This window comes from Aquarana catesbeiana, linkage group LG04, assembly GCF_042186555.1.
Source record: "Aquarana catesbeiana isolate 2022-GZ linkage group LG04, ASM4218655v1, whole genome shotgun sequence".
Taxonomy (NCBI): Eukaryota; Metazoa; Chordata; class Amphibia; order Anura; family Ranidae; genus Aquarana; species Aquarana catesbeiana.
Window position 1 is genome coordinate 394,889,276 of NC_133327.1, and position 24,460 is coordinate 394,913,735.

At 42.0% G+C, this 24,460-nt stretch overlaps 1 protein-coding gene across 2 annotated transcripts in view; it reads right to left on the bottom strand.

The window, feature by feature from the left end:
• Positions 1-24,405, bottom strand: part of LOC141140247 (A-kinase anchor protein 7-like) — a 91,229-nt gene extending 66,824 nt beyond the window's left edge. Inside the window, exons 1-2 of one of the 2 annotated variants that reach the window (XM_073627186.1) lie at positions 24,299-24,405; positions 11,187-11,291 (exon numbers count right to left, since the gene is read on the bottom strand). The gene's annotated coding sequence lies outside the window, so the exon portion shown is untranslated. The remainder of the gene's footprint in view (positions 1-11,186; positions 11,292-24,298) is intronic. The other variant, XM_073627184.1, reaches the window with a different exon arrangement.
• Between the last annotated feature and the right edge of the window lie 55 nt (positions 24,406-24,460).

The window sequence follows — 24,460 nt, forward strand, 5'->3', positions numbered from 1 at the left end:
ATAAAATTTTCCAACAACAAAATCTGTTTGCGTAAATTTCGACCATGTGTGGACAATTCCGACGCACAAAGTGCCACGCATGCTCAGAATAAGTTCCGAGACGGAACTGCTCGGTCTGGTAAAATTAGCGTTCGTAATGGATATAGCACTTTCGTCACGCTGCAGTGTTTTAAATTGTTGAATGCAGCGCACTCTCTTCTTCTTTATAATGCTAGAAGAATGAAGTTGTTTTGCTGCTCATATTCACACAGAGTTCTCACAAACTTCTTTCTTTATTATTTCTCGTGATTTCATGAATATAATAATTCTATTTATCACATCTAGCAAAAATTTCTTTATTTAAAAATTTTTTTTTTTGTATTATTTGTTGTATTTTTTTTTTAAATACAGATCTCCTGTTTTTTTGTTTTTTTTGTTTTTTGGTGATCTCCCGAATAGTTTTGGGTGTGCTTTGGTTGTCAAGTTACCACAACACCATTATTATCTTGTCTTTTTTAATCTCAAGGAGGTTGGTTGTTGTTGGTGTCCCTTGTTAATTTCACATTGTATTTCAGAAATGTACCTGCCTACTCACAAACAAACTGTCCTTTTTGAAGGAAAATACATAGGCAAGTATTAGTTCCCAAAAATACCTTTATTAAGGGGTCCTAACCAAAAAAAGAGGGAGGCAACACTGGAGAAACAGCAGAAATTGTCGAAGCCTTTGGCCCCCAGGGCATACGTCAACTATTTTCAGGCAAAATTTGATGGCCTGAGGAGTCCATATATAAGGGAGTACAATCTGGTCCAGAAGTCCAAGAGAGCAGCAGATGACATACATGTCCCCAGGCTGTGGTCATACAAGAGCCTGCATCTTTTGTCACACCAGACTGAACCCAGGCCATCACTTTCTTGTTTTCCTTCCACTCTTCCTTCCAGGCTGTGTCTGTGGTGTTGGAGTTGTGGCAGGAGGAGGAGGAGGAGGAGGATGATTCAACTCACACAGGTGGGTATTGGGTGTGATTTGGGCCCTCAACCCCTTATTTAATGTTTTATAAATAATTTCTTCACACATGAGGCATTGGCCCTCCTGCATGTTCTGCAGTTTAGTGGCAGCCATGGAGGCAAAGGCCTCTTCACAAGTGGGGGTGGCTCTGAGGGATGCAGAAGCCTCCTGAATCAGCCTGAGCGCTGACTCCTCCACGTTAGTCCTCTTCCTAGGTCTTTTGTTTGGAAGGCAGAGGGGAGGAACCTGCGATTCTGTGAGGCTCCTACTGGGCCCGGTCTCCTCCTGGTTGCCACTTACCCCGGCCACCTCCTGGCTGTCACTAACCCTCGCCTCCTCCTGTGTGCCACATTCCACAGCCTCCTCCTGTGTGCCACATTCCACAGCCTCCTCCTGGCTGCCACATTCCACAGTCTATTCCTGGCTGAGGTCTTCCTGTGTATGAAAAAGGGACATAGTTTTAGTTTTAGGTTCATCAATCACACACAATTTTCATCTCATGACTGTTGCAAACTGAATGTTAATAAATAGAAAAGACTATCATTCTGAACCCATTTTTCATTATTTTCCCAATTATTTTTGCCCACTACTGTCTATTGATATGTAAACGCCTTTATTAAATCAGCAATTAGTGATCAATAATAACATCTAGGAAACATCATTTATATTTTGCCAAGAAATACGTAGAACAATTCTATACCTGACTCCAGCTGGGCTCCTCCACTTCTTCCTGGCTGGAAGTCCCAGGTTGGACATCGGAAGCCTCAGCTGGGGTGGAAGATAGGGTGGAAGGAAGAGTGGAAGGAAGGGTTTAGAGGGATTCCCTGACTTCAGTCTGCTCTGACAGAAATCGCAGTCTCTCATAGTACCACAGCCTGGGGACATAAACGTCATCTGCTGCAGCTCCTGATCTCTGGGAATCCTGGACCTTCTTGCGCTCCCTAAGATAAGTGCTCCTCAGGCCACCAATTTTGGCTTTTAAATAGGGGATGGTTGCCATGGGGACCACCGGCTTCACCAACTCCAGCAGTTTCTCCAGCGCTGCCTGCCTCTTTTGTTTATGATTATAATGCGGGTGTTTGACCTGCCACAGACAGGGAAGCTCCCTGTATTTTTCTATGAACAGGGGGAGGAAGTTGTGATCATTGAAGCCATCCAAGACACAACACAAGACAAACCCTAATGTCAGGCTAAACTCTCCTAATCTTGTCCCAATATAGGCCTCAATCTATAAGCAGTATAGGCCCAAGTTAAACTTGTACCTTCGTTATCACAATCGGCGCTTCCGATACCACTTCCTCCGTTCACAGATGGTACGTACGACGCACGCGTGTTACGCTTTATATACACTGCGCATGTGTGAAACTCCGCCCACCCCTGACGTTCTTTCTAGTCTATTCCCTGCCCCTTCTCTTTCGGCGCAGTGGGTAAGAGCACATGGTAGAGACAGAGCAGGTGCTTGATAATAGCAACAACGAGGAGGAGGAGGAAAGGCCAGAGCCAGAAACATCACGATCCCAGAGGAGAAGATTTAAGGCATCAAATATAGCATTTGTTGAGATGGTGGAGATGGTGGACATATTGAAGAGGGCCGACTATGACGGGAAGCATGGACCTTACCGCAACCCAAATGTCAGAAAGGCCAAGATCATGGCTAAAGTTGTGAAGAGTCTGCACAGAAATTTTGGGGTACGGCGATCCAAGGAGCAACTCAGGAAACGGTGGTCGGACCTCAAATTAAGGGAGCACAATCAGTATAGAAGGATCAGAAGAGTGCTGCAAAAAAATTAAGTAGTTGTCCTGTGTTTCTATTCTTTCTTTTTATTACGTTCGTGCTGCTCCATGTGCTTTTCTTTACTGCTGTACATTTTAAAATGGCAACTTTCATGTTCATGGGCACATTAATCGTTCGTAGAAAACATTGTTCGCTCGGCCACTAAAATACAATGTTTTTGCCAGATGCAGTTCAATACGGTTTTTCGGGCCTACTTCTATTAATAAAAGTTTGTTGTCTAGATGGGTTTGTAACTAGAATGAAATGCAAACTAGATTCTGTGTAAGGAGAGAACACTCAGCAGCTGTTTACACATATGGACGCTGGAGCACTAGTGTGGGACAAAAGAACACCCTTTTTATTAGGGGGCCCACACAGGTGCTCCAGTGGATACTATAGGGATGTCTCCATCTGTGAAGCTTGCACAAAACAGGTTAGTATTCAAGCTTTACAAAGGACACAAAAAAATCTTCAGCTTGGAACTCTGCTAAAACAAACAATTGTACCCCACGTCCAAGCAATGTTTCATATTCCTATTTCTGCCATCAAATATCTGTGTGCTAAGTATACCTATTTTTGTTCACATAGGGGAGAAAAGACTGGGAGGACACCACTCATCAGAGGAGACCAGGGACCCCCCATCTCAGGAAGAAGGGGAAATCCCCCAAACCCAACCAGAGGAGGAGGAGGGAGACATTGTAGAAATTGTCACCACAACAGGTGAGTGTCTGCGACCACAGCTTCAGGTAAGAGATGGATGCCTGCATATTGATAATACATGGTGTGTTTTTTTTTTTTGTTTTTTTTTTGTAGGTTATCGTGATGTTGTGGAAGAGGAATGTCATTTCACCAGTGAAAGTGCCCAGATCCTCATCGGGGAGATAATGGGGTGTAATAGGGATTTAGAAAACATAAAGCAAAACATCAATGATGTTCAAAACAAAATGAAGAACATCATTGATGTTTTAGGGAGAATCTAAAACACCCAGAAATCCCTAAATTTCTTCTGTTTCTTGTGAAAAAAATGTTTTACGTATGTTAAAAGCCAAATTTAGAAGATGCACACAGTCTGTCAACATGTGCTATCTGCCATCACGGGAGATCAATGTACGCATTTTGTGGGTGCAACCCCGTCCTCAATAATAAAGTAGCTGAGAGGAAGGGGTTGCACCCACAAAACACGTCCATTGCTCCCCCATGATGACAGCTAGCACATGTTGACATTAGGCAATTTGTGCGCATCTTCTAAATTTGGCTTTTACAGGGGTGACATCGGCCCATCTGCTGAATGCAGTATCAAACACAGTTTGTACATACTCATGTCTGATATTGCCTTCACTTTATAAAAGTTGAACTTTGTAAGTTCCAGAGTTGTGTATTTTTTTATGGTTTTAAACATGCCTGTTTTACCATAAAAGGCGATTTCTACTTAATGTGACCTAAAAAAATGTTAGACAACAAACATGTTGGTTTGTTCAAAAACCCTTTTATAAACGCACATGTGATTGTGCTTTGACCAAAAAGATTGATAATCAACAATGTGTGGCTTCTTTTTTCAATGCTCAAAAGCATTTTTTTGGAGTAAAGTTGTTGTTTTCAGTGACAATGGGGATTATTTACTAAAGGCAAATCCACTTTGCACTACAAGTGCAGTCTCAACTGCACTTGTAGTGCAAAGTGTAGTTTCCTTTAGTAAATAACAACCAACAATGCTTTCAAATTTTACACAATCACGCTATTTTCATGACTCCCCAAATTTCGGTCATGGTGTTGAAAATTATTAATATTTTTGTCAGTAATGCATTACATACATTAACAACAAAAACAAGGTGTGTGTGTAGCAGACCCACAATATAATAATAATAGTTAGCCAAAGAAGAAATTGTCACCTCATGTGTCAATGAAATTTTGTTTGCACTGTTGAAGAAAAAGGCCAAAAAATTAGAACATTAATAAAAAATAACCGAGGAGACAGCTAAAAGAAAGCCAAGCAGTAAATCAAAGCAAATATTTTTTCAGTTTCAAATATATTTTTATTTTAAAAATGTCTCAGACATTGTCTGGCATATCGATGGCCCCCCCTACCCGCAAAGTATTCCATGTATCTTATACGGACCTCGCAGGCACTCTGGGGGGGCAAGCCAGGACGGCCAGTTTCAAGCGCCATCAGGGTTGGTTCATTAATGTGAATTCCGGCCTCAGGCCTGAGGCAGCATTGTTCAAAGAATTTCTCCTTAAAAAGTTGTGGAGAACACAGCAACACAGGATGATGTGATTAAGTTTATATTCCGCCATGTGTATCGGTGTAAGAAATAGGCGGAACCGGCTGGCCATTATTCCAAACATGTTCTCCACCACTCTTCTGGCTCTGGCCAGCCAGTAATTAAATACCCTCTGGTCTGGGGTGAGGGTCCCTATAGGGAATGGCCGCATAAGATGGTCCCCCAGCGCAAACGCTTCATCCGCAACGAAGACGAATGGGAGTCTTTCCGCATTGTCTTCTGGAGGTGGCAAGCCCAAGCTGCCATTCTGGACACGCCTGTAGAACTCAGTCTGGGCGATGACTCCACCATCCGACATCCGGCCATTCTTCTCCACGTCCACGTACAGGAACTCGTAAGTAGCCGACACCACCGCCAACATCACAATACTATTGAACCCCTTGTAATTATAATAGTATGACACCGAGTTGGGGGGTGGGACTATGAGGACGTGTTTCCCATCAATTGCCCCTACGCAGTTGGGAAAGTCCCACCGCTGGGCAAAGTGGGAGGCTACAGTCTGCTATTCCTGTGGCGTGGAAGGAAACTGTGGAGTCAAACAAGAATAAAAAATTAGTCATTTTGCACATAAACATTGAAAGCAGATTAGACACAAACATTCTTGGCCAACATCAGTATAACATTTATTTTTGGAAGTATTTAAAGACAAAAGTATAAGGTCCACCTATCAGATTCCTCACCCCCTGTGATGGCCCACTGTAAAAATTTTAGGGGGGGCAGGATGTTTTGGACAGGTAACCCTCTCCACTTCATTTAGAGATGAATGCCTAAATAATGTGTATTACTTTGGCCAGCCCCTCCTTACACTATTGGCAGCCCACTGGACAGGTAAGAAGTGTCATAATACAAAAATATAAATACACACTGTACAAATTGAAGCACATTTTTACATTCTGCAATTGACTATCAAGATAATAATAGGATACAAAAACTTTAAACAGTACCATTTGAAAATATTCAGGCAGGCCCTTTCACTACATGCTTTGGGGAATTCATCCCTAAATCTGACAACAAAAGAGGTAGGTATAGTGTGTATGGGTTTGGCAAAGTCAGCAGATAGAGGATTGGGATCGGTTGACTTAGCGGTTTGGGGGAGGGGGGTTCCAAATTAGTTTGGGACCCCAAAAAAAAGCCTCTGGCACTCTGCCAGAAATGAAGGACACAAAAAACATTTTTACACATTTTAGGGGGTGTTTAGGGTAAAGCACTACAATGGAGCTGACAAAATACATTGTTAAGTGACTAGGTGAGGTGGATATAGGACCAGGAGAGCATGCTGGGGAGGTAGTTGAAGGCAAATATGTATGAAGGACAAAAAAAAAACGTTAAAAAATTCCAGCATGCATGAGGACAAAGGGGACATTCACAGCATATTACAATCATGGTAATTAGGGAATGATGAAAGAAATACAATATATTAGAAAACATTAAATACAATAAAATGTGATGTTAAAGGATAAAATCCTTAATATAGTCCTTCTGCAGGACCTGAATGATGGCAGAACAGGTCTCTGGGAAAATGATCCCCAGAGTCTGGGGGGAGATGCCTGTCGAGAACTTGAGGTCCTGCAGGCTTCTCCCCGTCGCCAAGTACCGCAACATGGCGACTAGCCTCTGCTCCGGAGTGATGGCTTGCCTCATGCAGGTATCCTGCCTGCTGACATAAGGGCTCAGCAAAGCCAACAAACGGTGAAATACGGGGTCCGTCATCCGGATAAAGTTCCTGAAATCGTCAGGATTATTCTCACGGCTCTCACGGAGCAAAGGCATGTGACAGAATTGGTCACGCTGGAGCAACCAATTCTTGGTCCATGAACTCCTCCCCACCCTGTTCATGGACTGGGCTTGTGTCAAAGTAAGAACCCCAACACCAAGCCCCCGCACAGCACAAACTCTACGTTGAGTACGTGCATGCAACATGGCTTCAAAACGGTCGGCAGGTCAGAACGAAGTAACAGAAAGCACTGAAGAACAGCAAGGCCTGTGAAGAGCGACCTGAAAATCAGTAACGAAAGGACAAGAACACACTGAATAAACCAATGGGAACTCACTGCACACACTGAAGACCAGATACAAACCCACAAGCACAAACTGAACAGCAGAAAAACGATCGGAAAACCACGAGTCTGAAAAAGCGCAAATCGTCTCTCACCAAACTTTTACTAACACGAGATTAGCAAAAGGAGCCCAAAGGGTGCCGTGCTTGGTATTGAACTGCCCTTTTATAGTCCCGTCGTACGTGGTGTACGTCATCGCGTTCTTGACGTTCGGAAATTCCGACAACTTTGTGCGACAATGTGTATGCAAGACAAGTTTGAGCCAACATCCGTCGAAAAAAAAACGATGGATTTTGTTGTCGGAATGTCCGATCAATGTCCGACCGTGTGTACAGGGCATTAGTGTATTTTTGTTCATCAGGTGATCCGGCCAGCAAGTCTGTTGTTTTTCAACAGAACACGCTGTCCTGCAAATGTATCAGTTAAGAGGGCTGAGCCAAAAATATTAGCACTGACAGGGGTGTTCACAATGATCATTCTTGTAAAACCTTTATCCCAGGGTATGTGCCCTGGCTTTTCCTCACTGACAGGAGTGACTGCAGCATCACTCCTGTCAGAAGGAGCAGAGACCAGTTTCTACTGCAAAGAGATTCAATTTTCTCCTCCCTCCAGCCTGTAGGGGACAGAAGAGAGCCTGTGCTGAGATTGAAAATTCACCTTCAGAGCTGCTGAGGAATGAGGGCGAACTGCACTTGCTCCAATGTACAGTATCTCACAAAAGTGAGTACACCCCTCACATTTTTGTAAATTATATATTATATCTTTTCATGTGACAACATTGAAGAAAAGTGTGGCAGGCACTGTAGCTACACTTTGCACCTGCCTTAATCGCCGGTGTCACTGTATTTCTAGTTCATTGATACTTCCTCCAGCTCTGTAGCTGAAGGTCCATACCTTGATACAGACCAGAACTGGAGGAAGAGCCTAGGGAGCCGGAGCTACAGTATATCACAAAAGTTTGTACACCCCTCACATTTTTGTAAATATTTTATTATAACTTTTCATGTGACAACACTGAAGAAATGACACTTTCCTACAATGTAAAGTAGTGAGTGTACAGCTTGTATTACAGTGTAAATTTGCTGTCCCCTCAAAATAACTCAACACACAGCCATTAATGTCTAAATCGCTGGCAACAAAAGTGAGTACACAAAAGCGAAAATGTCCAAATTGGGCCCTAAAGTTTCAATATTTTGTGTGGCCACCATTATTTTCCAGCACTGCCTTAACCCTCTTGGGCACGGAGTTCACCAGAGCTTCACAGGTTGCCACTGGAGTCCTCTTCCACTCCTCCATGATGATATCACAGAGCTGGTGGATGTTAGAGACCTTGGGCCCCTCCACCTTCCGTTTGAGGATGCCCGACAGATGCTCAATAGGGTTTAGGTCTGGAGACATGCTTGGCCAGTCCATCACCTTTACCCTCGGCTTCTTTAGCAAGGCTTTGGTCGTCTTGGAGGTGTGTTTGGGGTCGTTATGCTGGGGTGCGGCTCAGTCTCCGAAGGGAGGGGTTCATGCTCTGCTTCAGTATGTCACAGTACATGTTGGCATTCATGGTTCCCTCAATGAACTGTAGCTCCCCAGTGCCGGCAGCACTCATGCAGCCCCAGACCATGACACTCCCACCACCATGCTTGACTGTAGGCAAGACACACTTGTCTTTGTACTCCTCACCTGGTTACCACCACACACGCTTGACACCATCTGAACCAAATAAGTTTATCTTGGTCTCATCAGACCACAGGACATGGTTCCAGTAATCCATGTCCTTAGTCTGCTTGTCTTCAGCAAACTGTTTACGGGCTTTCTTGTGCATTATCTTTGGAAGAGGCTTCCAATTTGATGCAGTGTGTGGTGTATGGCCTGAGCACTGACAGGCTGACCCCCCCTCCTCTTCAACCTCTGCAGCAATGCTGGCAGCACTCATATGTCTATTTCCCAAAGACAACCCCTGGATATGACGCTGAGCATGCGCACTCAACTTCTTTGGTCGACCATGGGGAGGCCTGTTCTGAGTGGAACCTGCCCTGTTAAACCACTGTATGGTCTTGGCCACCGTGCTGCAGCTCAGTTTCAGGGTCTTGGCAATCTCCTTAGAGCCCCGGCCATTTTTATGTAGAGCAACAATTCCTTTTTCAGATCCTCAGAGAGTTCTTTGCCATGAGGTGTCATGTTGAACTACCAGTGACCAGTATGAGAGAGAGAGCGATAACACCAAATTTAACACACCTGCTCCCCATTCACACCTGAGACCTTGTAACATTAATGACTCACATGACACCGGGGAGGGAAAATGGCTATTGGGCCCAATTTGGATATTTTCACTTAGGGGTGTACTCACTTTTGTTGCCAGCCGTTTTGACATTAATGGCTGTGTGTTGAGTTATTTTGAGGGGACAGCAAATTTACACTGTTATACAATCTGTACACTCACTACTTTACATTGTAGCAAAGTGTCATTTCTTCAGTGTTGTCACATGAAAAGATATAATAAAATACTTACAAAAATATGAGGGGTGTACTCACTTTTGTGGGATACTGTAACAAACCACCACCAGTGCAGATCAAGGCATAGTAAAGCAGTAATGGGAGAAAGATCAGCAGCAGGGAGACCAAAGGCAATGTTAGTGACTATACCTTTGCCTTCTAACTGTCTTTACTTTGGGTACAGCTTCTGGAGTTCACTTTTTATTTTTAACGCACCTGAAAGCAAGGTTATTCTATTTCATGGTTCCAATAATCCATGTCCTTCGTCTGCGATCTCCGGCTTTTGTCAGAGGGACATCAGTCCCTCACACAGAGAGCCGCGGCTGCCTCATCTGTGCCCACCAGTGCCACCTGCCAGTGCCACCTATCAGTACTCACCAGTGCCACCTACCAATGCTCACAGTGCCACCTACCTTTGCCCAACAGTGCCAGCTATCAATGTCCACCAGTGTTGCCAATCAATGCCCATCAGTGCCTCATCATCAGTGCTGCCTATCAGTGTCACCTACCAGTGCCCATCAGTGCCACCTATCAGTGATCATCAGTGCCACCTATCAGTGCCCTTCAGTGCGACCCATTAGTGCCAACCATCAGTGTCCATCAGTGCCACCTATCAGTGCCCATCAGTGCTGCATTATCAGTGCCCATCAGTGCAGCCTATCAGTTCCCATCAGTGCAGCCTCATTAGCTCACATCAATGAAGGAGAAAAATTACCTGTTTTCAAAATTTATAACAAATAATGAAACAGATTGTTTTTTTTATTTTTTTTTCAAAATTCTCGGCCTTTTTTCATTTTTTTTAGCAAAAAGATAAAAAACCCAACAGCGATTAAATACCTCCAAAAGAAAGCTCTATTTGTGTGAAAAAAAATGATAAAAATTTAATTTGGGTACAGTGTTGCATGACTGCGCAATTGTCATTCAAAGTGTGAGAGCGCTGAAAGCTGAAAATTGGCCTGGGCAGCGGGGGGGGGGGGGGGGGGGGGGGGGGTATATTTTTTTCTCATTTTTAATAACATTCAATCACAATATGACTTGTATCACAATTGTATATGCTATATTATTTTTTTATTTTTTTTAATTAGCTTTTTTTTTTATTCTACAAAAGTGGAGTTACCCTTTAAGGGCACGCAATCTGCGTCCAATGTTGTCTCTCATGGCAGGTAACCGCTTGGTGTACATGAGAAGAGCCTGTCATTGCTTTGTGTGGTCCTAATCACAGGTGTGAGCAAGCCCTAGTACACAGCCTATGGCATACATTACTATTATATGCTGTGGTACATTTATTCTTCACCCATCAATGCCTATTTGTATATGTACATTTACTACATGTAGACTGTCCAGCTTCTTACACAAGTATCCCTTTTCATTATCAGAGACACAATGATGATACAATTATTACCAAACACAAAGCACTGTCAGGAGCAGATGACAGGTAGGCGGGGCTAAAGCTTGAACCAATCAAAATTGGCAGAATAGAGCTGGAGCGTGACGTTAGCAGACAGTGCTGTTGACACTGATGAAAGCTGACCCTCCTGATCACACGATCCTCCCAAGTCCTGTCTAGCATGTCCTTAATGTACACTTAGCGCTCTACTTACCGAACGCCCGAGCTGCGGTGATAGCAAGATGACAGCTTCCTCTCTGACCGGGTTCTAGTGCATTGCGCAGGCGCAGTAGAAGCAGACGGTGGGCGAGCGCAGAGACTGCAGGGGGGAGAGAAGAGCAGAGTTTGTGTTACTGACGGAAAAGAACGGATCGGATTATCTCATAGCTCTGTGTACAATATGGCTTGTTGTGTTCATCAAATCTATGTTCTGTTAAGAGACTTTCTGAAATTAAATATTCCTGATTTATTAGGTTATATTCCTGCTTAGTATTCCATTAGGATTTGATAAATGAGACCCTTGGGGCATATGGGCAGGGCATCATCAATACAGGATGTTGCTGGCAGTAAGAACATGCATTAAAAAAACACACACTGGCTAGTGCTGCTTATTGTATTCTGTAGCTAGGACGCAGGAGGCTATTGCCACCTAGTGAATTCTACAGCTTGGAGGCAGGAGGCTATTGCCGCCTACTACGTTCTGTAGCTAGGACGCAGGAGGCTATTGCCGCCTACTAAATTCTGTAGCTAGGACGCAGGAGGCTACTGCCGCCTACTAAATTCTGTAGCTAGGACGCAGGAGGCTACTGCCGCCTACTAAATTCTGTAGCTAGGACGCAGGAGGCTATTGCCGCCTACTAAATTCTGTAACTAGGACGCAGGAGGCTATTGCCGCCTACTAAATTCTGTAGCTAGGACGCAGGAGGCTATTGCCGCCTACTAAATTCTGTAACTAGGACACAGGAGGCTATTGCCGCCTACTAAATTCTGTAACTAGGACGCAGGAGGCTATTGCCGCCTACTAAATTCTGTAGCTAGGACGCAGGAGGCTATTGCCACCTACTAAATTCTGTAACTAGGACGCAGGAGGCTATTGCCGCCTACTAAATTCTGTAGCTAGGACGCAGGAGGCTATTGCCGCCTACTAAATTCTGTAACTAGGACGCAGGAGGCTATTGCCGCCTACTAAATTCTGTAGCTAGGACGCAGGAGGCTATTGCCGCCTACTAAATTCTGTAGCTAGGACGCAGGAGGCTACTGCCGCCTACTAAATTCTGTAGCTAGGACGCAGGAGGCTACTGCCGCCTACTAAATTCTGTAGCTAGGACGCAGGAGGCTATTGCCGCCTACTAAATTCTGTAACTAGGACGCAGGAGGCTATTGCCGCCTACTAAATTCTGTAGCTAGGACGCAGGAGGCTATTGCCGCCTACTAAATTCTGTAACTAGGACGCAGGAGGCTATTGCCGCCTACTAAATTCTGTAGCTAGGACGCAGGAGGCTATTGCCGCCTACTAAATTCTGTAGCTAGGACGCAGGAGGCTATTGCCACCTACTAAATTCTGTAACTAGGACGCAGGAGGCTATTGCCGCCTACTAAATTCTGTAGCTAGGACGCAGGAGGCTATTGCCGCCTACTAAATTCTGTAACTAGGACGCAGGAGGCTATTGCCGCCTACTAAATTCTGTAACTAGGACACAGGAGGCTATTGCCGCCTACTAAATTCTGTAGCTAGGACGCAGGAGGCTATTGCCGCCTACTAAATTCTGTAACTAGGACACAGGAGGCTATTGCTGCCTACTAAATTCTGTAACTAGGACGCAGGAGGCTATTGCCGCCTACTAAATTCTGTAGCTAGGACGCAGGAGGCTATTGCCGCCTACTAAATTCTGTAACTAGGACGCAGGAGGCTATTGCCGCCTACTAAATTCTGTAGCTAGGACGCAGGAGGCTATTGCCGCCTACTAAATTCTGTAACTAGGACGCAGGAGGCTATTGCTGCCTACTAAATTCTGTAACTAGGACACAGGAGGCTATTGCCGCCTACTAAATTCTGTAGCTAGGACGCAGGAAGCTATTGCCGCCTACTAAATTCTGTAACTAGGGCGCAGGAGGCTGTTGCCGCCTACTAAATTCTGTAGCTAGGAAGCAGGAGGCTATTGCCGCCTACTAAATTCTGTAGCTAGGACGCAGGAGGCTGTTGCCGCCTACTAAATTCTGTAGCTAGGACGCAAGAGGCTATTGCCGCCGACTAAATTCTGTAGCTAGGACGCAGGAGGCTATTGCCGCTTACTAAATTCTGTAACTAGGACGCAGGAGGCTATTGCTGCTTAGTGTATTCTGTAGCTAGGACGCAGGAGGCTATTGCTGCTTAGTGTATTCTGTAGCTAGGACACAGGATGTTATTGTAAACAGGAGACTTTTGCCAGCTGCTGTAATCTGTAGCTAGGACGCAGGAGGGGATTGTAGCTTAGTGTGATCTGTAGCTAAAATGCAGGATTCTGTTGCCAGCTGTTGTTATCTGTAGCTAGGACACAGAAGGCTATTGCCACTTAGTATATTCTGTAGCTAGTGCGCAGCTGGCTGTTGCCAGCTGTTTTAATTTGTAAAAAATATTTTACAGATCACTGTACTAACACATCCCATGTTAGTGCGTCGATCTCCCCACTGAGCTATTGTGTTCTGACAGGGATACCGCTCATGGCTCTAATCTCTGAATTGATGCCGGTTCTCCAGGGAGCTGTACACGTGGGCCGAAAGTCAGCCAGTTATTAGCAAAACCACCTTTTTCTGCCTATTTTAGGTCTGTTTGTACTCAGCCCTAGTGCCTCTGCAGAAGGCTATAGACATTTCATGTAATATGTAGCTAGGATGCTGGAACTATAACTGCTTAGTGGAATCTGTAACTAGAAAGCAGGAGGCTATTGCCACCTAGTGTCCTCCGTTACTAGGACACATGCGACTGTTGTACTTGGAAACACTATAGGTGCACTGTACATAAGTAAACATTAACACAAACAAATGCACAATACCTCAGACATTGTTTTTTCTAATATTTTTTTTTTATTATAGACCTGAACGTAGCACATGTTTACTGATCTTTATGTAGTATAGGCACACAGTGTGTTGCACACCTGGCAAAAAAGTATTGTGTCTTCACACTTAATTACAAGGTTTGAGCACTGTCACACTGTCACACTGTCACTGTGGTGAAGGGTAAGAATAACAAACCATATGCAAAAACCATATGGGAGCCATAGTGCTTAACCAGGATGGAGGGTAGAAGCGCTGTATGTACGTATTAGCTGGAATTGGAGGGGGCCTAATATATATACTCATCGGTCACTTAATTAGGTACACCTTGCTAATAATGGGTTGGACCCCTTTTGCCTTCAGAACTGCCTTAGTCCAGGTTCACACCTATGCGAATTAGATGAGGCTTTCCCCGCATCTAATTCGCATAGCAGGAGAATGTGACTGGCTCCCTATGAAGCTGGTTCACATATCTCCGTTGCGGCTGCGCTGTGCATCTTTGGCTCCGTTTCAGGGCCAATTCAGGCATAGAATCAGCCCTGATTCATCCCTGAAATGGAGAACAGGGACGCACAGCGCTCTTGTGCGATTCGCAGCAGATTCCAGTGTGAAACAAGCCTTAAAGGGGTTTAAACCCCTTTGTGGTTTTTCACGTTGAAGCATTCTATACATTAAGGTGAAAAACCTTCTCTCATGCTGCAGCCCCCCCAGTGCCCCCTGTTTTACTTATCTGAACCCGGTCTTTTTCTCCCCGGCGACGAGCACACCAGCTCTAGCTGGTGCCTTGTGTCCTGATTGGATAGATTGATGGCAGTGCAGCCATTGGCTCCCGCTGCTTTAAATCAAATCCAATGACGTGGGGGCCGGGGGGTGCGTTGAGTCCTGCTTTCTGTGTCAATAGACGCAGAAGCAGGTCTCGGCAGAGCGCCCGCACGGGTGTCCCGAAGGAGAGCGCTTCTCCGACAGGGCACTCGAGAAGAGGAGGAGCTTCCAGCGCCGTGGAGGGACCCCAGAAGAGGAGGATCGGGGCCACTCTGTGCTTAACCAACTGCATAGAGGAGGTAAGTATTATATATTTGTTATTAAAAAACAAAAAAAAAAAACAACCTTTAGTAACCCTTTAATTCTTTGTGGCAGAGATTCAACAAGGTGTTGGAAACATTCCTCAGAGATTTTGGTCCATAGTGACATAATAACATCACACAGTTGCTGCAGATTTGTTGGCTGCACATAAAAGATGTGAATCTTCCATTCCACCACATCACAAAGGTGCTCTATTGGATTGAGATCTGGTGAATGTGGAGGCCATTGGAGTACAGTGATCTCATTGTCATGTTCAATAAACCAGTGGTGAGATGATTTGAGCTTTGTGACGGTGCATTATCCTGCTGGAAGGAGCCATCAGAAGATGGGTACACTGTAGTCCGAAAGGGATGGACATGGTCAGTAACAATACTCAGTTAGGCCATGGAGTTTAAATGATGCCCAATTGGTACTAAAGGGGCCCAAAGTGTGCCAAGAAAATTTCCCCCACATTACATCACCAGCCTGAACCGTTGATATAAGACAGGATGGATCCATGCTTTCATGTTGTTTATGCCAAATTCTGACCCTTCCATCTGAATTTCACAGCTGGGATCGAGAATCATCAGATCAGGCAACGTTTTTCCAATTTTCTATTATCCAATTTTGGCGAGCCAATGCCAATTGTAGTCTTTGTTTATGGTTCTTAGCTGACAGGAGTGGCACCTGGTGTGCTGCTGTAGCCCATCTACTTCAAGGTTCAACATGTGTTCAGAGATGATATTCTGCATACCTTGGTTGTAACGAGTGGTTATTTGAGTTTTTGTTGCCTTTCTATCACCTCAAACCAGTCTGCCCATTCTCCTCTGACATCAACCAGGCATTTTCATCCACACAACTGTCGCTTACTGGATATTTTCTCTTTTTTGGACCATTCTCTGTAAGCCCTAGAGATAGTTGTGTGTGAAAATCCCAGTAGATCAGAAGTTTTTTAAATACTCAGACCAGCCCGTCTGGCACAAACAACCATGCCACGTTCAAAGTCACTTAAACCACCTTTCTTCTCCATTTTGATCGGTTTGAACTTCAGCAAGTCATCTTCACCACATCTAGATGCCTAAAAGCATTGAGTTGCTGCCAAGTGATTGGCTGATTAGCAATTTGTGTTACCAAGAAATTGAACAGGTGTACCTAATAAAGGGGCCGGTAAGTGCACATTGCTAGGTGAACAGACTCTACTTCTCTTGTAAATCAACCCTACCGGCTTAAGATAAACTTTGCAATGCTGTATATAAAAATGTTATTAATGTATAGAGTGCAGCAGTCAAAACATACAACCGTACCCCCAACCTTCCTGGATTCCACAGGACCGTCCTGTAATTTAAATGAAATCCTGGCGTCCTGCGGATTTGGGCTGGAGTCGCAGAGTCTAGTGACAGGATGAGTTTCCCATAGCTTTGTGTAGTATAGTACCCAACTGTAATCCCAACTACCATGTTTGCCCGAAAATAGGACCGGGTCTTATATTCATTTTGGCTACAAAAAATGCATTAGGACTTATTTTCAGGGGATGTCTTACTTGTCCCCTGTCTTCTCTCTTCCTCTCCCTCCCTGTCAGCTCAGGAGTCATCCCCAAAATAAACCCAAGTTGAAGTCCTTATAAAATCATTTATTCCGCTCTGTAAATAGATTATATAATGTCCAGTGTGTGTCTTTATGTAACATTGTAGAAAATACCTTATTTACAGCCCTGCGGGGCGCTCACATGATCTGCCGGAGCTCTTCTTCCTCGCTCTGAGCACTGCTGAGGGAGATGCCGAGATCCCGGCTGACCTCAGCCCTGCTCCAAGCACTGCAGAGGGAGGGGCCGCTGACATCATCCGGGATGAGAACTGGAGAGCGGGTCACGTGAGCGCCCAGCGGTGCTGTAAATAAAGAATTTTCTACAATAATGTTACATAAAGACATACACTGGACATGATATAATCCTTTTACAGTGTGGATTACATGATTTTTAGACATGTGCAGAACGAAAAAAATAGTTTCGTCTCGTTTAGATCCGTTATTTGCATAAATTTATTTAGTTAAATTCATTTCATTCGTTTAATTTGTTTTCGGAATTTTTTTTTTGGTTTATTCGTTTTCGAATTCGGATTGATTCGAAAAGTTTTCGAATCAATTTCAAATAGGTTTTCGAATTCAAATAGTTTTCAAATTCGAAAAGTTTTTGAATTCGAATTATTTTCCAATTTCCAAAGAGAATAGAATAGACTATAAAATAAAGGAATAGAATAGAAAAAAAATAGAATAGAAAAGAAAAGAATATAACTGAAAATAAAAGAATATAATATAATAGAGTAAAACAGAACAAAATAGGATAGAAAATAAAAGAACAGAAAATAATAGAATAGAATAGAATAGAATAGAAAGGAATAGATGAGAATAAAAAGATTATAACCTTCTTCTGAAATTTGAATCAAAAATATAGAAAAGAATAGAATAGAAAGGAATAGAAAAGAATAGAAGAGAAATAATTTAGCCATTTTCCAAAATTCAAGCAGAATCAATTAGAATAGAATAAAAAAGAATAGAGTAGAATAGAATAGAAAATAACACAATAGTATAGAAAAAAAAATAGAATAGAATGAATATAACCATCTTCCTATTCTAATCTATTCTTTTCTATTCTATTCAAATTCAAATTGATTCTATTTGAATTTTGGGAAATGGTTATATTCTTTCTTATCAAATCTATTTCATTGTTTTTTAATTATACTCTTTTTTATTTCTTTATTCTATTCCTTTCTATTCCATTGTTATATTTTTTATTCTATTCTTTTCTATTCATATTCAAATTTATTCTATTCGAAATCCGAATTTTGGAAGATGGTTATATTATTTCTATTCTATTCTATTGTTTTTTTCTATACTATTCTGTTATTTTCTGTTCTATTCTAAACTATTCAAATTCAAATTGATTCTATTTGAATTTTGGGAAATGGTTAAATTCTGTCTATGCTATTCTATTGTTTTTTTTAATTATATTCTTTTCTATTCTATTACAGTCTATTCTATTCTATTCTTTATTCTTCTATTCTATTCTTTTCTTATGTATTCGAATTCAAATTTATTCTATTTGAAATTTGAATTTCAAAAGATAGTTATATTCTATGTTATTCTATTGTATCCTATTTGTTTCTATTATATTCTAGTCTATTCTGTTTTTATTTTTTTTATTCTTTTATTTTCTATTCTATTTTGTTCTGTTTTGCTCTATTATCTTCTATTCTTCTATTTTCTGCTATATTCTTTTCTAGTCTATTATTTTTTTTTCTACTCTATTCCTGTATTTTCTATTCTATTTTATTCTCTTTGGAAATTGGAAAACTATTAGAATTCGAAAACTTTTCGAATTCGAAAAGTATTCAAAAACAATTCAAAAAGTATTTTGAAAAGTATTTGAAAACTATTAGAATTTGGTCCGGATTTTTTTTTTCGTTATTTCGAATCCGTTTAGATTCGGTACTATTGTAATTCGGAAATTCGGATACACCCGAATTTCCGAAAAATGAAAATTCGTCCAAATTTTAATTCGGAACAAAACGATCCACACATGTCTAATGATTTTACAAGGACTTTAACTAGGGCTTATTTTTGGGGTAGGGCTTATATTGCAGCGATCCTAAAAAAAAATCGAGATAGGTCTTATTTTCGGGGAAACACGGTACTCTAGTGCTAGTGGTCAAGAACTGAGTTGACTTTCATTTTTTTTTAAACCCAAATCATTGCCATTTCTAAAACAAAATCAGTTTTTCTCTTTATCCCTGCTCCTTTTGACAAAGAGTAGAAAGCAATAGTAAATGTATAAAAGTATTGGTTTTTTAGGTTCCACACATTTTTTTGTTCTAATAGTAAGTAACGTCAATGCTCTAAATGATATTTTTGTGTGCCAGTTTTGTTTGTTTTGTTACTTTAATATCAGATTTAGTAGTCAAATACCCCTTGTCTTCTATACAGCTCAGAAGAGCACTTCTTATTTCCCAGTAAAATGTAAAGGACTGCAGCAGTATATGTATTGTACTGCCTGGATTCATCCTTCAGACTAAAGGAATAAAGCAGCTCATTGTTCTTCCGGCCAGCCATGCCAACAATTGGATTACATTCAGAAACCTGCTCTAGCCCTATTATTTAATCACCAGCCATTCTCCTCTCGCTTAGCGTCGCCTCTAACGAGGAGAACGAACTCCAATAACCTCATCAGTTTTGCATGCTCTAACTACATTGCTTGGCAAAAATCATCGTTAGGCTCATGAGCGCTAATGAGCGATTGCTTTCAGCAATATAACTCTGTATTGGGAATCTTTTTCGAAACGTATTTGTAATATTACTACATTTAATGTTCATTTTATATACTTTTTTATTTCACAGTGTCCAATTTAACATATTTCAGACCCACTTTTTTTTATGAACACCATAAATAGGCAGATTAGTCACACCCACTGTGATATCTTCCTATCCATATCACAGTGTGAATTTCTGTAGGGGAACAAAAAACAAAACAAAAACAAAATTAAAATCTTTTCTTATGATTAACAACCCCCCTCGTTATCGTTTGCTTGGTAACCCATACATAGCTCAAATATTACACAAGATGATTCAAATCCGTTGCTCCGCTAAGGGCTAAACTACATGGACTACATGCTACAAGTTTAAACACTTGTTGGAAATCATCCCAACTGAACAGGGCCGTCTTTAAAATTGATGGACCCTGGGCAAAACTTTTCTTGCCCCCCCCCCCCCCCCCATGCAGTTTTGCTCTCCACCTGCTCTGAGACATACAATAAATAGCAGCTAGACTCAAAATCACTGAATCAGATCAGGCAGCTATTGTTGCCAGAGGTTACAGTGTATCATTACCGCTCACTGACTGGTTGCTAGAGGTTACAGCACACATTACAGCTCACTGATTAGTTGCTAGAGGTTACAGCGTATGATTTCTGCTTGTTGATTGGTTGCCTGAGATTACTGTGGATATGACCTCAGGGGGGCATGATATACATATCAATGCCACTGGCCACCGCTATTTACATATGAATGCCGGTAATTTACATGTAAACACAGGGTCTGCAGGTGAGTCATCTCTACACAACAATAGGGCAGAGCTGGGCAGCATTAGAAGCAGCACCTCACACTGAGATATTGGGACACAGCACAGGACTAAAACCTCAAGGGACGAGGGAATTTAAACCAGGAGTATGAGGCAGCTGCTTTGGGCCCTACAACAATGACAGTGCCCAGGGCAGCTGCCCCCTTTGCCCTGCCTTAAAAACGGCCCTGCAACTGAATACAATAAACACAAATGTTTTGACAATGAGGTAACAGTCAATAAGAGGTTTAAATTCCCTATCCACTTGAAGACCAGGCCTTTTCTGGCCCTTTTTGTTTACAAGTTTATTTTTTTTTCAAGAAAATTACATATAACCCCCAAACATTATATATACTTTTTTTTTAGCAGAGACCCTAGGGAATAAAATGGCAATTGTTGCAACTTTTTATGTCACACGGTATTTGCGCACCGTTTTTTCAAACGCAAATTTTAGAGAAAAAATACACTTTGTTGAATTTAAAAAAAAAACAATGTATATACCCCATTTTTTTTGTAAAATATGAAATATGATGTTGCACCAAGTAAATAGATACCTAACATGTCATGCTTTAAAAATGTGCACGTTTGTGGAATGGTAGCAAACTACGGTACTTAAAAATCTCCATGGGGACACTTTAAAAATTTTTTTACAGGTTACCTGTTTAGAGTTACAGAGGAGGTCTAGAGCTAGAATTATTGCTCTAACGTTTGTGACGATACCTCACATCTGTGGTATGAACACAGTTTACATATTCCTGCATGACTTACATATTCTGTCCCTTCTGCATGTGAGCACGGGGGGATGGGGGTGCTTTAACCGCTTCAGCCCGAAAGATTTTACCCCCTTCCTGACCAGAGCACTTTTTGAGATTTGGCACTGCGTCGCTTTAACTGACAATTGCACGGTCATGCACCCAAACGAAATTGATGTCCTTTTTTTTAAAAAAAATAGAGCTTTTGTTTGGTGGTATTTGATTACATCTGCGATTTTTATTTTTTGCGCTATAAACAAAAAAAGAGCAATAATTTTGAAAAAAAACGCAATATTTTTTACTTTTTGCTATAATAAATATCCGCCAAAAATATATAAAAAAAACAATTTTTTCCTCAGTTTAGGTCGATATGTATTCTTCTACATATTTTTGGTAAAAAAAAAAAAATCGCAATAAGCGTATATTGATTGGTTTGCACAAAAGATATAGTGTCTACAAAATAGGGGATAGTTTTATGGCATTTTAATTTTTTTATTTATTTTTTATTAGTAATGGCGGTGATCTGCAATTTTTATCATGACTGCGACATTATGGCGGACACATCAGACACTTTTGACACATTTTTGGGACCATTGTCATTTATACAGCGATCAGTGCTATAAAAAAGCACTGATTACTGTATAATGACACTGGCAGGGAAGGGGTTAATACTAGGGGGCGATGAAGGGGTTAAGTGTGTCCTAGGGAGTGATTATAACTGTGGGGGGATGGACTTCAACACACATGACAGTGATCACTGCTCTCGATGACAGGGAGCAGTGATCTCTGTCATGTCACGTCATGTGCCTTGTTTACATAGGCACTGCCCCGTTCCGCGGCTCCGTGACATGATCACCGGGAGACTAGTGGACATCGAGTCCGCCGGTCCCGCGGGCATGGTCACGCTGTACGCGGCCGGCACACCCACTAACCCCGCCAATTAAAGGGGACGTACAGGTACTCCCATTTGCCTGCCGCTGCCATTGTATATCGGCGGGCAGCGGTCGGCAAGTTGTTAAACTTTTCTTTTTCTTATTTATTTTATTTTTACACTGTTTCTTTACTGTATTTATTTATTTATTTTGATAACTTTTATTCCTATTAAAAGGAATGTAAACATCCCTTGTAATAGAAATAAGAATGACAGGTCCTCTTTATGGAGAGATCTGGGGTCAATAAGACCCCAAATCTCTCCTTTACCATTAAAAGGAAAAGATCAACAAAAAAAAAACAAAGTGAACTTTTGCTCTAAAAAAAAAAAAAATTGTTTACTTTCACCCCAGACCGGAAGTGACACATGAGTCACTTGTGACAAGTTTTCCTGACACAAAGAGAGAAATGGTGACAGGGGAGGGAGCTCTAGCTGATTGACAGCCTCAGCTCTTTTCCTGAGTGCTGTGTGAAGAGGGGTGTGTGACCCTTTTCTCCAATCAGCTCTCACAGCTCTCCTCACTGAGTTCTGAAGAGTGTGACTTCAGCTCCCCGCCCCCTTTTTTTCTGAACGCTCAGACAAGCTTTATACATTCTGGGCTTTGAAAGGCTGTAGAGAACAGAAGACTGCTGATAAACAAGTAAAATTTATGTTGGAAGATTTGTTGAATCTCTTTATCATCTGAGGCCAGTTACTTCACTGGGTATATGTAACGGTTTACAACCACTTTAAATTGTCAATGTAATTAAAGGGGTTGTAAAGTCTCAAGGTTTCTCACCTTAATGCATTCTATGTATTCTTGTATTCTGAGGAAGAATTTTTTTTTTTACATTTTTTGGGGGTAATTTATTATAGCAAAAAGTAAACAATATTGTTTGTTTTTTTTTCAAAATTAACGCTCTTTTTTTGTTTATAGTGCAAAAAATACAAACCACAGAGGTGATCAAATACCACCAAAAGAAAGTTCTATTTGAGGGGAAAAAAGGACGTCAATTTTTGTTTGGGTACAACGTCGCTCGACTTCGCAATTGTCAGTTAAAGTGACGCAGTGCTGTATCGCAAAAAATAGCCTGGTGATTAAAGCGGAACTTCAGTCATTTTTTCAACTTTCCATCTATTAAATCTTCTGCCCTTGTTATTTTAACTTTGGATAGTAAAACATTTTTTTTCTGCCAGTAAATACCTTATACAACCCACTTCCTGTTTCTTGTCTGGTACAAAGCCTAGGCTTATGACATCATGCACAGCTCTCTCTCTCACTCTCGTGAGAGTTTGCCAGGAAGGTGGGGGGTGAGTCATAAGAGGGCCAATGAGAGCTGCAGAGCTGGAGGCGTGTGTCTGTGTAAATCTAGGAAGTGAACAGACAGCAGCTTCAGCTGCCCACAGTTAAAATGGCTGCAGCCAGACTCAATGAAGGGAGATTTCTGCAGCATATTTGGCAAGTACAGAATCACAGTATATATAAAATATAATGCAAAGTAGTTGGAGGGAAGCTTCAGAATGGCAAAGATGTTTTTATTACAAATTATGTGAGCAGATTGCAGTTCCCCTTCAAGGGGAAAAATCTTCTGGTCCTTTAAGTGGTTAAGGCAGAACTACAGCCAATAATAACAAAATAAAAATAAATAGCCCATTACAAAATAACATAACCGGATTTTGCTGAAATATTCACCCAAAAAGAATATGAGATTTTCCAATGCAAAACATCTTTTTTGCCACTAGATGACCTTTGTCTGATGGCCAGCACCTTTCATCCTACTTTCTTTGAGACCAGGTCATCCTGGACCCACGCCAACCTGTGATTGAATAGTGAAAGGTGAAGCAGCACTGTGATGAGCTCTTCTCTCTGTCATTTTTGCTTTCTCTTCTCATCAGCAGATGCACTGATTGGCTCCTTGTGCTGCTACGTCCTCTCCCTCTTTAGCCCTGCTCTACAAGGACTGCTAGAAGCTGATACCAGAAGGAATTAAGGTACCTACATCTCTAGCAATTAAAAACACCCCTTTCACTCGAGTGGCTGTTCTGCCGCTGTTAAAAGCATGTTTTGTTATTTTGAAATTCAGAGAATCCTGGCACAGCGATCACTTGCATTTGTTCATTGTGATTAGCTGCGTTTACGTGCGTTTACATGTGGCTGCGTTTAGCTGCGTTGGAACATTCTTGCTATTTCTTATGTGCTTCCTGTTGTTTTTCTTTCCTGGTTGCCGCTGCTATCTGCAGGAGAAACAGTACACTGCGATTACCTGCAGTTATGTGCAGATAGCTGCGCTAAATCGTTCCTGGACACAGTTAACTTTATTTTTTCTATTTTTTTTAAATGACAACTTTGGGCTAATAAAAAAAAAAAATGCCATTGCAGTGACCCCCCCCCCCCCCCCCCCCCTGCAAAGTTTAAATGCTTGTTAACTCGAGGGGGTAGAGGAAGAGGCTGTATTACTTACCTTACCCCTCGCTCTTGCAGGCTCCATTGCTTTCATCTTCTCTCTGATGATCCAGGCTGTGGGTGGCCCCTTGGTGTTGTGCCATGCATTGGAGGACTATTGGCATTGCATTGCATGGGGGGGGAGGCAGACATATAAACCTGTCCGGGAGTGCCTTTGAGG